Here is a 14,153-nt window from a genome sequence, read left to right as displayed (position 1 = left end):
TAGGTCCTTTACAGTCAGAAACACGGGAATTTATTATGGGGAATAAAGAAATGGCTGACCAATTAAATGCATACTTTGGTTCTGTCTTCACAATGGAGGACACAAATATCATACCAGAAATGTTGGGGAACACAGAGCTTAGTGAGAGAGAGGAACTGAAGGAAATCAGTATTAGTAGAGAAATGGTGTTGGGGAAATTGATGGGATTGAAGGCCAATAAATCCCCAGGGCCTGATGGCATGCATCCCAGAGTACTTAAGGAAGTGGCCCTAGTAATAGTGGATGCATTGGTGGTCATCTTCCAAGATTCTATGGACTCTGGAACAGTTCCTACAGATTGGAGGGTAGCTAATGTAACCCCACTATTTAAAAAGGGAGGTAGAGAGAAAGCAGGGAATTATAGACCAGTCAGCCTGACGTCGGTAGTGGGGAAAATTCTAGAATCCATTATCAAAGATTTTATAGCAGAGCACTTGGAGAACAGTGGTAGAATCGGGCAGAGTCAGCATGGATTTACGAAAGGGAAATTACGCGTGACAAATCTACTAGACTTCTTCGAGGATGTAACTAGTAGAGTTGATGAGGGGGAGCCAGTGGATGTGGTTTATTTGGACTTTCAGAAGGCTTTCGACAAAGTCCCACATAAGAGATTGGCATGTAAAATTAAAGCGCATGGGATTGGGAGTAGTGTATTGCGATGGATAGGAAATTGGTTGGCGCACAGGAAACATGGGCGGCACAGTGGCACAGTGGTTAGCACCGCAGCCTCACAGCTCCAGTGACCCGGGTTCAATTCCGGGTACTGCCTGTGTGGAGTTTGCAAGTTCTCCCTGTGTCTGCGTGGGTTTCCTCCGGGTGCTCCGGTTTCCTCCCACATGCCAAAGACTTGCAGGTTGATAGGTAAATTGGCCATTATAAATTACCCCTAGGATAGGTAGGTGGTCGGGAAATATAGGGACAGGTGGGGATGTGGTAGGAATATGGGATTAGTATAGGATTAGTATAAATGGGTGGTTGATGGTCGGCACAGACTCGGTGGGCCGAAGGGCCTGTTTCAGTGCTGTATCTCGAAAAAAAAACACACAAGTTAAAAGAAAAATAAAGAGTAGGGATATTCTTTTTCCGAATGGCAGGCAGTGACTAGTGGGGTACCACAGGGATCAGTGCTAGGACCCCAGCTGTTCACAATATATATTAATGATTTAGATGAGGGAACTAAATGTAATATCTCCAAATTTGCAGATGACACAAAACTGGGTGGGTTGTGAGGAGGATGCAGAGAGGCTTCAGGGTGATTTGGACAAGTTGAGTGAGTGGGCTAATGCATGGCAGATGCAGTATAATGTGGATAAATGTGTTATCCACTTTGGTGGCAAAAACAGGAAGGCAGATTATTATCTGAATGGTTATAAACTGAGAGAGAGGAATATGCAGCGAGACCTGGGTGTTCTCATACACAAGTCGCTGAAGACAAGCATGCAGGTGCAACAGGCGGTAAAAAAGGCAAATGGTATGTTGGCCTTCATAGCGAGAGGATTCGAGTGCAGAAGCAGGGATGTCTTGCTGCAATTATATAGGGCCTTGGTGAGGCCACACCTGGAATATTGTGTGCAGTTTTAGTCTCCTTATCTGAAGAAGGATGTTCTTGCTATAGAGGGAGTGCAGCGAAGGTTTACCAGACTGATTCCTGGGATGGTGGGACTGACATATGAAGAGAGATTGAGTCGGTTAGGATTATATTCACTGGAGTTCAGAAGAGTGAGGGATCTCATAGAAACCTATAAAATTCTAACAGGACTTGACGGAGTAGATGCAGGAAGTATGTTTCCGATGGTGGGGGAGTCCAGAACCAGGGGTCATAGTCTAAGGATACGGGGTAAACCTTTCAGGACTGAGATGAGGAGAAATTTCTTCACCCCGAGAGTGGTGAGCCTGTGGAATTCGCTACCACAGAAAGTAGTTGAGGCCAAAACATTGAATGTTTTCAAAAAGGAGTTAGATATAGCTCTTGGGTCTAAAGGGATCAAAGGGTATGGGGGGAAAGCCGGAACAGGCTATTGAGTTGGATGATCAGCCGTGATCATAATGAATGGTGGAGTAGGCTCGAAGGGCCAAATGGCCTACTCCTGCTCCTATTTTCTATGCTTCTATGTGACCAACTACAATCAGAAACAGCCAATGACCCACAACTGAAGGCACTGTGGAGAGTCATCATGGAAGGATGGCCTGAAACGATAAAAGAGGTGTCAGAAACCCTCAGATGCTTTTAGCCATAGACAGATGAACTCAATATCTCAAGTGACGTCACCTTCAAAGGAAAACAAGTGATTGTGCCCAACGCTGTCCGTCGGACACCGTGTCACAACTTCACCAAGGCCATATGGGCATAGAGCGAACGAGACGACTGGCACGACTGAACAGAGACTGATTATTTCTCCAAATTTCCAATTTTCAGACAGGTAAAAGACACTTCAAGTGCAGTTGTTGCAGACACACTGAGTGCCATATTCAGTCTATTCTGAAGAAATTATTTCCGACAATGGACCACAGTATACAGGCATACCTTTCAGGGATATGTGTGCAAATGGGGCGTAAACAATGTGACGTCCTCACCACATTACCCTGTATCTAATGTTCTGACCTAGCAAATGGTTCACACAGTTAAATCACTTATCCCGAAGTGTAGGGCAATGAAACAAGATCTTCGTGTTGCCATGCTCCACCTCAGAGCTATACCTATGGATATGAGCTGACCATCACCAGCAGAGATCATGTTTGACAGACAAGTGCAGACGACTCTGCCAAGCCATCATCTCTCCAAATTCTCCGAGATGCAGGAGATACTGCTCGAAAAACAGGAGAAAATGAAGATGGTGCATGACCGACATGCAGGGGCGGGACTACCTCAACTGCATGTAGGACAAAAGGTCAGGATCATACACCAGACAATGAGAACATGGTTACCCACAGAGGTATCCAAATTCTGCAGTGAGCCTAGGTCCTACGAGGTTACAACATCTAACAGAGCAGTGTTGAGAAGGAACTGAAGCCAATTAAGATGAGTGTGCAATACTCCAATTGTGCACAGCAGACCTGAAAGAACACATTCCGACGATGAGGTTATGACGGAACAACAGGACAACAACCAACATATTGACAACATGCCTGAAAGCCAAAAACAGCCAAGAGTGAAATTCACATCCCCAGAAGGTTACACCTTAACAAGATCTGGAAGAGCTGTCAAACCACTGAAACAATATGTGGACTCTTAAGCTTCTGTACTCGTAAATTTCACAATCCCTATCTTGGTACTGATAAATTTTATAATCTCTATCCCTGTATAACTAATTTTGATATTATCCAATCTTATGTGTTTTTACTTGTAGTGTGTAAGACTTATCTTTGGAAAGAAAGGGGATATTGTATGATCGCTTTGAGAGTGATGTCCCTTTAAGAACTCAGTATGCTAAGGAGCTAAGTATCAGGATGTAGTCATTTGACTGGAAGCCATAGTCATTCTGCAGTGCAAGACCCTGGACAAAGGTTCTGTATATAGTTTGCTGTATGTTGTATATATTAGTTTTAGCTGTTAATAAACCTTCTAGATATCTTCAAGAAACTGGAGTCCATGTATCTCATTGTGTTGCTTAAGGTAACACAAAGTAACTCTTGACATGGAGGGGTCGAAGCCCTGGATGGATTTGAACACAAAGATGAGAAATTTAAGATTGAGTTGTTGCTTAACCAGGAGCCAATATAGGTCAGTGAGCACAGGGGTGATGCGTGAAGGGGACTTGGTGTGGGTTAGGTGAGACAGTGAGTTTTGATAGGATGTTTGACTACGGAGAGGGAATTCTGTCCTCAGCAATCCTGGCTGCTTTTCCTCCTCCCTATCTCCAGGGACATTGAAATTCCATGAGGCCAGTGAGTGAGCCACCTTATGTATTGATGTCGTACTGCCATCAAACCATGTGATTTGTTTCGTGTTCCTAATCCCCCTGTGAGGAGAGCAAATTGTGAGGACTGGTATTTGCTTGAGCTTTGATGGATGATCCCATCAAGGTGTTTAAAATGACAAAGCGGTCGACACAGAGAAATTATTTCCTCCGGTGGGAAAATCAAGAATAAGGGGACCAAATCTTGAAAGTAGAGTGCGGCCGTACAGTAGCAAAATCAGGAAGCATTCCCTACATAAAGGGAAGTAGAAATTTGGAACTCTCGCCCCTAAAAAGGATGCAATGCTGGGGGTCACCTGGAGGTTTGTAGAAATCTTTCGGACAGGGATATGAAGCAAAGGTAGGTGAATGGAGTTGAGGTACAGCCATGATCTAACTCAATGATGGAACAGGTTTGAGGGGCTGAATGGCCTCCTCTTGTTCCCTGGGTAAGTAGGGAGAAGATTAGTGAAACAAAATAACACAAGAACAACAACTTACATTTATGTAGTGCCTTTAACATAGTAAAATGTCCCAAGGCACAGAAGCACTTTAAGCCAGGAGTAAATTTACCACGAACTCATTTCTCATCTTCTTAAACCAACCCATCTTCCATTGTGGGAACACAAACAGGCTGAAACCTAAACACATTTAATTAAAAGAGACAAGGTTCTCCCTCACTGCTTTCAGCAGTCCTTAAATTTAATTCTTTGACCTTCAGCCCATGGCATAGGCTTACTCTTGCCTGTCACTAATGGCTCCTTGATGTTGAGAGCCTCTGTGCAAGGCAGTAAAGTCCTGGGAGCTGTGTCAGTGCACGTCTAATGAGGCAGTGGCAGCTTTTTGGCAAGTTCTCTCATCAAACGCCTTCTTCATTTTCATCGTGGGGCATTGGCACATTTCCTCATGCTGTTCGTTGAGATTTTTTTTTGTAACACTGATGCTTGGCTCTGCCAACGCTGCCTGTGGTTAAACCCTCTGCCAGTTACAATCACACCCAAAATCACAAAACAATTTGCGAAAAAAAAATATGATCGCAAACTCCTCACTTCGAATTTTTTTTTAAATATAGAAGTTAGTCTGTCCCAGATAGCTTGCTGTGTGACTACGTGAACCAGGCTGGCAGAGGAAAGGCTTGAGGCATTGATGAACTAGATTTTGTTCTTATTGATTGATCATTTTAATTTGGTAGACATGGCAGTCTTGCATAGATGTTATGCAAGGTTTGGGTGAGGTTAGATGCAAGGCAGTGCTCCGGTTCCCAGAGGTTTGTTGACCTGTCGAACAGGTTGCCAACTTGGGTGCTAAGTGTTGGATCTCCAAAAGTGATCCATACCTGACTGAGGCAAAGGACACAAGCTGGATTCTCAGCCCCTGCCAGGGCTGGGATCAGAGGGGGCAGGAATTAAAAATAGCTCCGCCAGCCAGCATGCTGGTTCCCCATCTCCATCCTGCCTCTGGACCCATTTTGCAGAGGCAGGATCGGGGAGCGGGAGGGTTAACCGCCCACACATGGTGGCTAGGCAACATGGCTCATTAAGCGCCTATTGAGGCTAATTAAAAGAGGCCAACTGGGATTTTCCAGTCGACCTCCAGGTCCCCGCAGGCAGAGGGGGTATTTAGATGCCTGGTGGGGGGCACCTAGGGGCAGGACGAGGGAACAGGGGTGGGGGATGGGCAGGGCTTCAGGCTGGCCTAGAGGCTCTCTCTGCCTGTCTGTGTGCAGACACAGCCACAGGGGAGATGGTGGTAATGTCACTGAGCTAGTAATAAAGATGCCCAGGCTAATGTCTTGGGGACACAGGTTCAAATCCCACCTTGACAGCTGGTGAAATTTAGATTTAATTAATTAATTAAAATCTAGAATTGAAAGCTAGTCTCAGTAATGATGGCCATGAAAGTATATCAATTGTCATAAAAAACAATCTGGTTAAATCATGTCTTTTAGGGAAGGAAATCTGCCATCCTTACCTGGTCTGGCCTACATGTGACTCCAGACCCATAGCAATGTGGCTGACTCTTAACTGCCCTCTGCAATGGCCTAGAAAACCACTCAGTTGTCAAGGGAATTTAGGGATGGACAACAAATGGTGGTCTTGCCAGCGATGCCCACATTGTATGAAAGAATTTTTTTTAAAACAGTTCCACACCCTGGCTGCTGAATCTATTTTTTAATTAAAGATTTTAAAAAGTTGGAGAGAGGGTGCCTCCATTTTGAAGCAACCTCTCTCTTACGTACCATCTGTTGCAGCCTGCTGCTCCCCTCAAACTGAAAGGCCTCTGATTGGCCCTCCATTTTCGAGACCCCATCCGGCATCTTTAATTGGATAATTGGATATTATTCTCCAATTTAATTGGATGGCAAACCCTGTGAAAATCCCAATGACCGGGGGCAGGTTCAGGACCTGGAAACAGTCCAGATCTTTGTTCCCTGCCGCTGGAGGGAAAATCCTGCCTCCCATCATAGAGATGGGAGGTGAAAGATCACACAACAAATAAGAAAGACTTGCACTTCTATAGCGCCTTTCACAACCTCAGGATGTGCCAAAGCACTTTGCAGCCAATGAAGCACTTTTGAAGTGTCGTTACTATTGTAATTTAGGAAATGTGGCAGCACAGCAAGCTCCCACAAACAGCAATGTGATAAATAACTGGATAATCTACTTTAGTGATACTGGTTGATGGACAAATATCAGCCAGGACAGCGGGAGAAGTTCACTACTTTTCTTCAAAATAGTGGCCATGGGATCTTCGACATCCATCTGAAGGTAAATGGTGCTTTGGTTTTATTATCTTTCCTCTTTTAAGATACTCCTAAAACTTCACTCTTTGGCTAAGCTTTTGGTTATCAGACCTAATTGTCTCAGTGTCATATTTTGCTTTATAATGCTCCTGGGACATTTTATTCTATTCAAGGCACTATATAAATACAAGTTGTTGTCTCATCAGAAAGGCAGCACCTCTGACAGTGCAGCACTCGCTCAGTATTGCACCGAGACTGCCAGCATAAATTATGTGCTCTGAAGTTGGACTTGAACCTAAAACATCTGACTCAGAGGCTACCCATTGAGTCAAAGCTGACACCTCCGCACGTCAGGCACAGTTTGCTTGGAGAGAACAGACAAGTCAGAAGGTTGTGGGTTCAATTCTTGCTCCAGGACTCGAGCACAACATCTATACTGACACTCCAGTGCCTGTACTGAGGGAGTGCTGCACTGCCAGAGGTGCCATCTTTCGGATGAGATGTTAAACCGAGGCCCCAACTGCCCTTGCAGGTGGACGTAAATAGCACTGAATAGAAGAGAAGCAGAGGAGATTCCCCCTGGTGTCCATGTTAATATTTATCCCTCAACCAATACTATTAAAACGGATTAACTCATCAGAGACCTTTAATGTAAACCTTGAATGTAATAAAACACCCCAAGGTGCTTCTCAGGAGTTCTATCAAACAAAATTTGACACCAAGCCATATAAGGAAATAACGGGACAGATGACCAAAAGCTTGATCAAAGAAGTAAGTTTTAAGGAGCATCTTAAAGGAGGAGAGAGAGGTCAAGAGGCGGAGAGGGTTAGGAGGGAACTCCAGAGCTTAGGACCTCGGCCGCCAATGGTGGAGCGATTAAAAGCGGGGATGCTCAAGAGGCCAGAATTAGAGGAGTGCAGAGATCTTGGAGGGTTGTAAGTGATTGCCATTTTCAGCCAAGTTCAACCCTGTTCCTGTCAAGTGAAGGCCATGACTTATGCCATAATTTGGAATCACCAAAGCAAATTCTTTGTCTAAAATTCTTGAAAGTTTACTTCTTTCTTCAGTTGCAAAGATTCCACAAACGGACAGTGTTGGGGAAGAGTTTGGTGATTCGATCTATAAATATGTTCAGGAATTACAAATCTATTTCTGATCAATCGCAGTTTTAGTCCTGTGGCTGTCAGGTCTAAAGCTTGGCGTGGGAGCTGTTGTTTAACTCGATGTTGCCAGAGAGTGAGTGACTCGTCAAACTCGCTCTGCACTCTGCAAGCTCGGTGGTCATAGGAAAGATACTTCTACTTCTAATGCCAACCCTGAGGGTAACTGAATCTCAAATGTTAGGAGGTAACCAAAGATTAAAGGATAAAGTGCAAAAAAGGGGAACTGCAGAGGAAGGCTGAGGGATTTATGTAGTTTATCAAAACAAAATCTGGAAACTGAGGAACTGAGTTATCGATTGGAGCTCTCTTCATGGATTGGGAGGGTTTATGTATATAATAACATATACCTGGGTGTGAGTTACAGGCTGGAATCTAATCGAGGGGTTTCGGGGAGGGTTAGATATAGAATAACAGATATCCGAGAGTGAGTTACAGGCTGGAATCTAATCGAGGGGTTTCGGGGAGGGTTAGATATAGAATAACAGATATCCAAGAGTGAGTTACAGGCTGGAATCTAATCGAGGTGTTTCGGGGAGGGTTAGATATAGAATAACAGATATCCGAGAGTGAGTTACAGGCTGGAATCTAATCGAGGGGTTCTGGGTGGTTTATATATAGAATAACATATACCTGGGAGTGAGTTACAGACTGGAATATAATCGAGGGGTTCGGGGGGTTTATATATGGAATAACAAATACCTGGGTGTGAGTTACAGACTGGAATCTAATCGAGGGGTTCGGGGTGGTTTATATATAGAATAACATATACCTGGGTGTGAGTGACAGACTGGAATATAATCGAGGGGTTCGGGGGGTTTATATATAGAATAACAAATACCTGGGAGTGAGTTACAGACTGGAATCTAATCGAGGGGTTTCGGGGAGGGTTAGATATAGAATAACAAATACCTGGGTGTGAGTTACAGACTGGAATCTAATCGAGGGGTTCGGGGGGTTTATATATAGAATAACAGATACCTGGGAGTGAGTTACAGACTGGAATCTAATCGAGGGGTTCGGGGGGGTTTATATATAGAATAACAGATACCTGGGTGTGAGTTACAGGCTGGAATCTAATCGAGGGGTTTGGGGTGGTTTATATATAGAATAACAGATACCCGGGAGTGAGTTACAGACTGGAATCTAATCAAGGGGTTTGGGGTGGTTTACATATAGAATAACAGATATCCGAGAGTGAGTTACAGACTGGAATCTAATTAAGGGGTTCGGGGTGGTTTATATATAGAGTAACAAATACCTGGGTGTGAGTTACTGCTGGAATCTAATCGAGGGGTTTGGGGTGGTTTACATATAGAATAACAGATATCCGAGAGTGAGTTACAGACTGGAATCTAATCAAGGGGTTCGGGGGGGTTAATATATAGAATAACAGATACCCGGGAGTGAGTTACAGACTGGAATCTAATCGAGGGGTTTGGGGTGGTTTATATATAGAATAACAGATACCCGGGAGTGAGTTACAGACTGGAATCTAATCAAGGGGTTCGGGAGGGTTTATATATAGAATAACAGATACCCGGGAGTGAGTTACAGGCTGGAATCTAATCGAGCAGTTCGGGGGGTTTATATATAGAATAACAATTACCCGGGAGTGAGTTACAGGCTGGAAACTAATCGAGGGGTTTGGGGTGGTTTATATATAGAATAACAGATACCCAGGAGTGAGTTACAGACTGGAATCTAATCAAGGGGTTCGGGAGGGTTTATATATAGAATAACAAATACCTGGGTGTGAGTTACTGCTGGAATCTAATCGAGGGGTTTGGGGTGGTTTACATATAGAATAACAGATATCCGAGAATGAGTTACAGACTGGAATCTATAATCAAGGGGTTCGGGGAGGTTTATATATAGAATAACAGATACCCGGGAGTGAGTTACAGACTGGAATCTAATCGAGGGGTTCAGTGGGGTTTATGTATAGAATAGCAGATACCTGGGTGTGAGTTACAGACTGGAATCTAATCAAGGGGTTCGGGAGGGTTTATATATAGAATAACAAATACCTGGGTGTGAGTTACAGACTGGAATCTAATCAAGGGGTTCGGGAGGGTTTATATATAGAATAACAAATACCTGGGTGTGAGTTACTGCTGGAATCTAATCGAGGGGTTTGGGGTGGTTTACATATAGAATAACAGATATCCGAGAATGAGTTACAGACTGGAATCTATAATCAAGGGGTTCGGGGAGGTTTATATATAGAATAACAGATACCCGGGAGTGAGTTACAGACTGGAATCTAATGGAGGGGTTCAGTGGGGTTTACATATAGAATAACAGATCCCCGGGAGTGAGTTACAGACTGCAACCTAATGAAGGGGTTCGGGAGGGTTTATATATAGAATAACAAATACCTGGGTGTGAGTTACAGACTGGAATCTAATGGAGGGGTTCAGTGGGGTTTACGTATAGAATAACAGATCCCCGGGAGTGAGTTACAGACTGCAACCTAATGAAGGGGTTCGGGAGGGTTTATATATAGAATAACAAATACCTGGGTGTGAGTTACAGACTGGAATCTAATCGAGGGGTTTTGGGGAGGTTTTATATAGAAGAACAGATACCCGGGTGTGAGTTGCAGACTGGAATCTTTTCGTAACGGCCGTGGAATCACCGAGAATTCCTCACGAGCCTCAGGAAGATAAAAGTCTTTTCCCTACAGACGCACTAACACTGCAAAGTAACTTGCCTCAGGTCAGTTGAGAACTGAGAATTCTGTACTTTGTATGGTCTGGATTAGTCTCATCCAGATGTTGGGTGTCTTAAATAAGATTGGCGTTCGATCCACTGACACTGGGCAGCTCCGTGAGCTTCACAACAGGTGCTGCCACTGAAGCCCTTTTGTCAGCTTAATAACTGTCTGGGTCCCAATGTATTTCCCCTTTGTCCTTTCTCACATTTCTGACTCAGCTACCAGACTAAACAAGGTCAAATGTTACTCTGGTGCCATGAGGGATCATACACTGCACAGCTCAAGGGTCACAAATGCCAGAGGTTGAAGGTGAAAGGTCACCCCATCACCATCCCCCTCCCTGAGTAAACTTGCAACGTGTCAAAAAGAAAGCATCGTTTGACACTGATGTTATAATTATTGGATTGAGCAGCCTCGGGCCTTTAACCCTTTGCATGCACTTATCTGTATTTTTTCAGCGAGTTTCATCTCCCGATTCCATGCTGTGGGGGGTGGGAGGGAGGAATATGGATTCCAACGGACCTCAAGTATAATTGTTCTGTCGGTCTGGACAGTGAGACCTGCCTGGCAATTGGACTGGGAGCGGCATCACGACCAAAACTGATCCTCTCCTCACCTGATCCAGACGCGCAGTGGCAGTCGCTGCATAGGGGATCAGGAGCTGGATCCCACGAGTGGCCTACTCCTGCTCCTAATTCATACGTTTGTATGTTCGTATTCCCCCCCTCCCTTCCCCAGCCTGGAGACACTGCAGCACCCACCGATCACTGCCCCAGATGAAATCAGAGAACGCAGCTGTGCAAACCTGCGACCCTCCTTGATGAATATCACACTGGACATGGGCGCAAAGGCGAAAGCACAACAAATACTTTATTCTTCTGCTTTCAATGGCTCACAGACTTTGACCAATACTATTTAAAGGGACAGTCCAGCCATCTTCATCTGCTCGAAATGTCCAAGCTCGATAAAGAATTACAATTGGCTTTCTGGTTTTTAAATTCTATTCCTAAAACGATATAATTTTGATTAGATGTGTTCTGGCTGGGAAAACAGACCAACCTGATCGAGGAAATTCCTCTTAAAAAGGGTCCGAATAGTGAGACTCACTCTATACAAGGGTTCCAGTTAGTGATAGTCCCTCTTCAAGAGGGTCCAGAAAATTATGCCTTCCCTATAAAAAGGGTCCTGATGGTGTGATTTAATCTTTAAAAGGGGTCCTAATTATTGCAATTCCCTTTATAAAAGGGCTCCCTCTTTAAGAGGCCGAGGTTGCTGTGCCTGTAACTTTAAAAGGAAGGTGAAAATCTCTCCAAAAAGGAGGTCCTAATACGAAGAATCTCTCCACTAAAAGCTCGTCCTGAGTTGACAAACCCTCATTAAAAGGGGAGCCTCTCATTTTAACTGATCCCAGATGCTTAAATTGTGTTTGAAGAGTTTCTGATCCAGGTACAATCCCTGCCCTCACCCCCTCCAACAGTATGTTTGCTGCCTGCTCTGTCAGAAAAAAAAACAAGTTGATTTGATTAGGGAATCGTCTTTTCTTTCATCTTTCTCTGTCTCCCTGTTTCAGTTGTGGAGTCTCCCAGTGACCTCCGTTTGTCTATTAATCATCTGGTAGTATCCCACGGATACAACAGCAAAACGCTTAAATAAACCAAATTGTGCTCCCGTGCCTACCCCTCAGGAGGTGAGCTGTGCTGATGTCTTGCTTCAACAGCACAGATCGTCCTCCCAACAAGGTGCCTATCACACTTCGATCATCAATGGCTCCAGCTTCTCAGAAGCTCCTGGTTCCTTCGACAGCCAAAGAATTTCTTTTTTTCTTCCCTTCCATTATCTCAGCCCTCCTCGTTGGGGTACGGTCCTCCCTCCCCGCCCACCCACCACAACCAGGGACCACCCCCCCGCCCCCCCCCCGTCCCCCCCCATCTCCTCCCACCCACCGCCTCCCATCTCCCACCTCCCACCTCCCACCTCCAGTACTTCATCTCAAATATCTGTTAGTCTCTTTTCACCTGCTGCAAGCTTTGAGCTCATCTGGAACTCCGCTGCCCCGAGAGCTACTTCCTGTTTACCCATCACCCTCTGTGCTCATTGGCTGGCAACACCTCGATTTTAAAATTCTCAGCCTTGTTTTCAAATCCCTCCAAGGCCTGGCCCCTCCCTATCTCTGTAACCTCCTCCAGCCCAACAACCCTCTGGGATCTCTGTATTCTCCTCCAGCCCAACAACCCTCCGGAATCTCTGTAACCTCCTCCAGCCCAAAAACCCTCCGCGATCTCTGTAACCTCCTCCAGCCCGACAACCCTCCGCGATCTCCGTAACCTCCTCCAGCCCAACAACCCTCCGGGATCTCTGTAACCTCCTCCAGCCCAACAACCCTCCGGGATATCTCTGCTCCTCCAATTCTGGCCTCTTGCGAATCCCCAGTTTTCATTGCTCCACCATTGGCGGCCGTCCCTTCAACTGCTGAGGCCCCAAGTTCTGAAATCCCCTCCCTAAGTAGTTCTGACCCTCCACCTCTCTCTCCACCTTTAAGACGCTCCTTAAAACCCACCTCTTTGACCAAGGTTTCGGTCACCTGCCCTAATATCTCTTTATGTGGTTCGGTGTTAAATTTTGTTTGATAAAGCTCCTGTGAAGCACCTTGGGGTGTTTAATTACATAGAAGGTGCTATACAAATGCAAGCTGTTGTTCTCTTTCCCCGATAGGCTTAGCTCAGCCAGGCAGTCACCATGCGAAATTCACTTAGTAGGCTGTTAATATGCCGGCGTGGTCCTGCCTACAGGACCCCCAGTTAGCATACATTTAACAAGACTCCTGCCACCCAAAAAAGTCAAGAATAAACCATCTGTGGACGAGGATCAGAGAACCACAGAAGGAGGCCATTCAGTCCATCATGCCTGTGCTGGCTCTTTTAAATGACTGTCCAATTAGACCCAAGGAGTTGCAGATATGTTTCCCTGGCCGTCAATTATAGCCTCACCAATTTTAACTCCTGCCCTGCCTGGAAAGGGAGTTAAAATTCTCCTTTAAAATATCCTTCTGGTGCTTTTCAAAGAGTAGAAAGTTCTCCCAGTACCCCTGACTAATGCTTCTCCCTCAGTCCTAATGACAAGCCAATCACCTGAATTACCTTTTTGTGGGATTTGGGCGTGAGCAAAATGGGCACTGCACCCATCCATATAAAAGGTGTCAACACACCACCCAAGGTTAGGGGTCAAGGGTCTTTCGGAAATGAGCATCAATCTCCCGGGCACTGCTGCACATCCTGAAGCCTCTTCACAGCTATTTCTAGACAGATCCATCCACGGCTGCCCACTGTTCACTCAGCAGCTGAAACCGTGCCCACCATTCTTCTGTCACACTTGGTGCCTGTGTGCCCCAGTCGTCACTGTGCCCGAGGCAGTCTCAAACTTTCCCTAACAAGTATAAAAAAAGGTTTTGCAAAAAGCACCACCCTAACTTTTTAATTGCAAGCGGAACCATTTATGTCATGCGTTCGCAGTCTGGGACATATCCACCCTGTACCTTTAAGTGTTATCACTTTGCCCCTGTAATAAATTGTGAATACTAATATTAACTTGCATCTCTA

The sequence above is a fragment of the Heterodontus francisci genome, chromosome 36 (genome assembly GCF_036365525.1).
Source record: "Heterodontus francisci isolate sHetFra1 chromosome 36, sHetFra1.hap1, whole genome shotgun sequence".
In the NCBI taxonomy this organism is placed as follows: Eukaryota; Metazoa; Chordata; class Chondrichthyes; order Heterodontiformes; family Heterodontidae; genus Heterodontus; species Heterodontus francisci.
Note: the sequence above shows the minus strand (reverse complement) of the source record.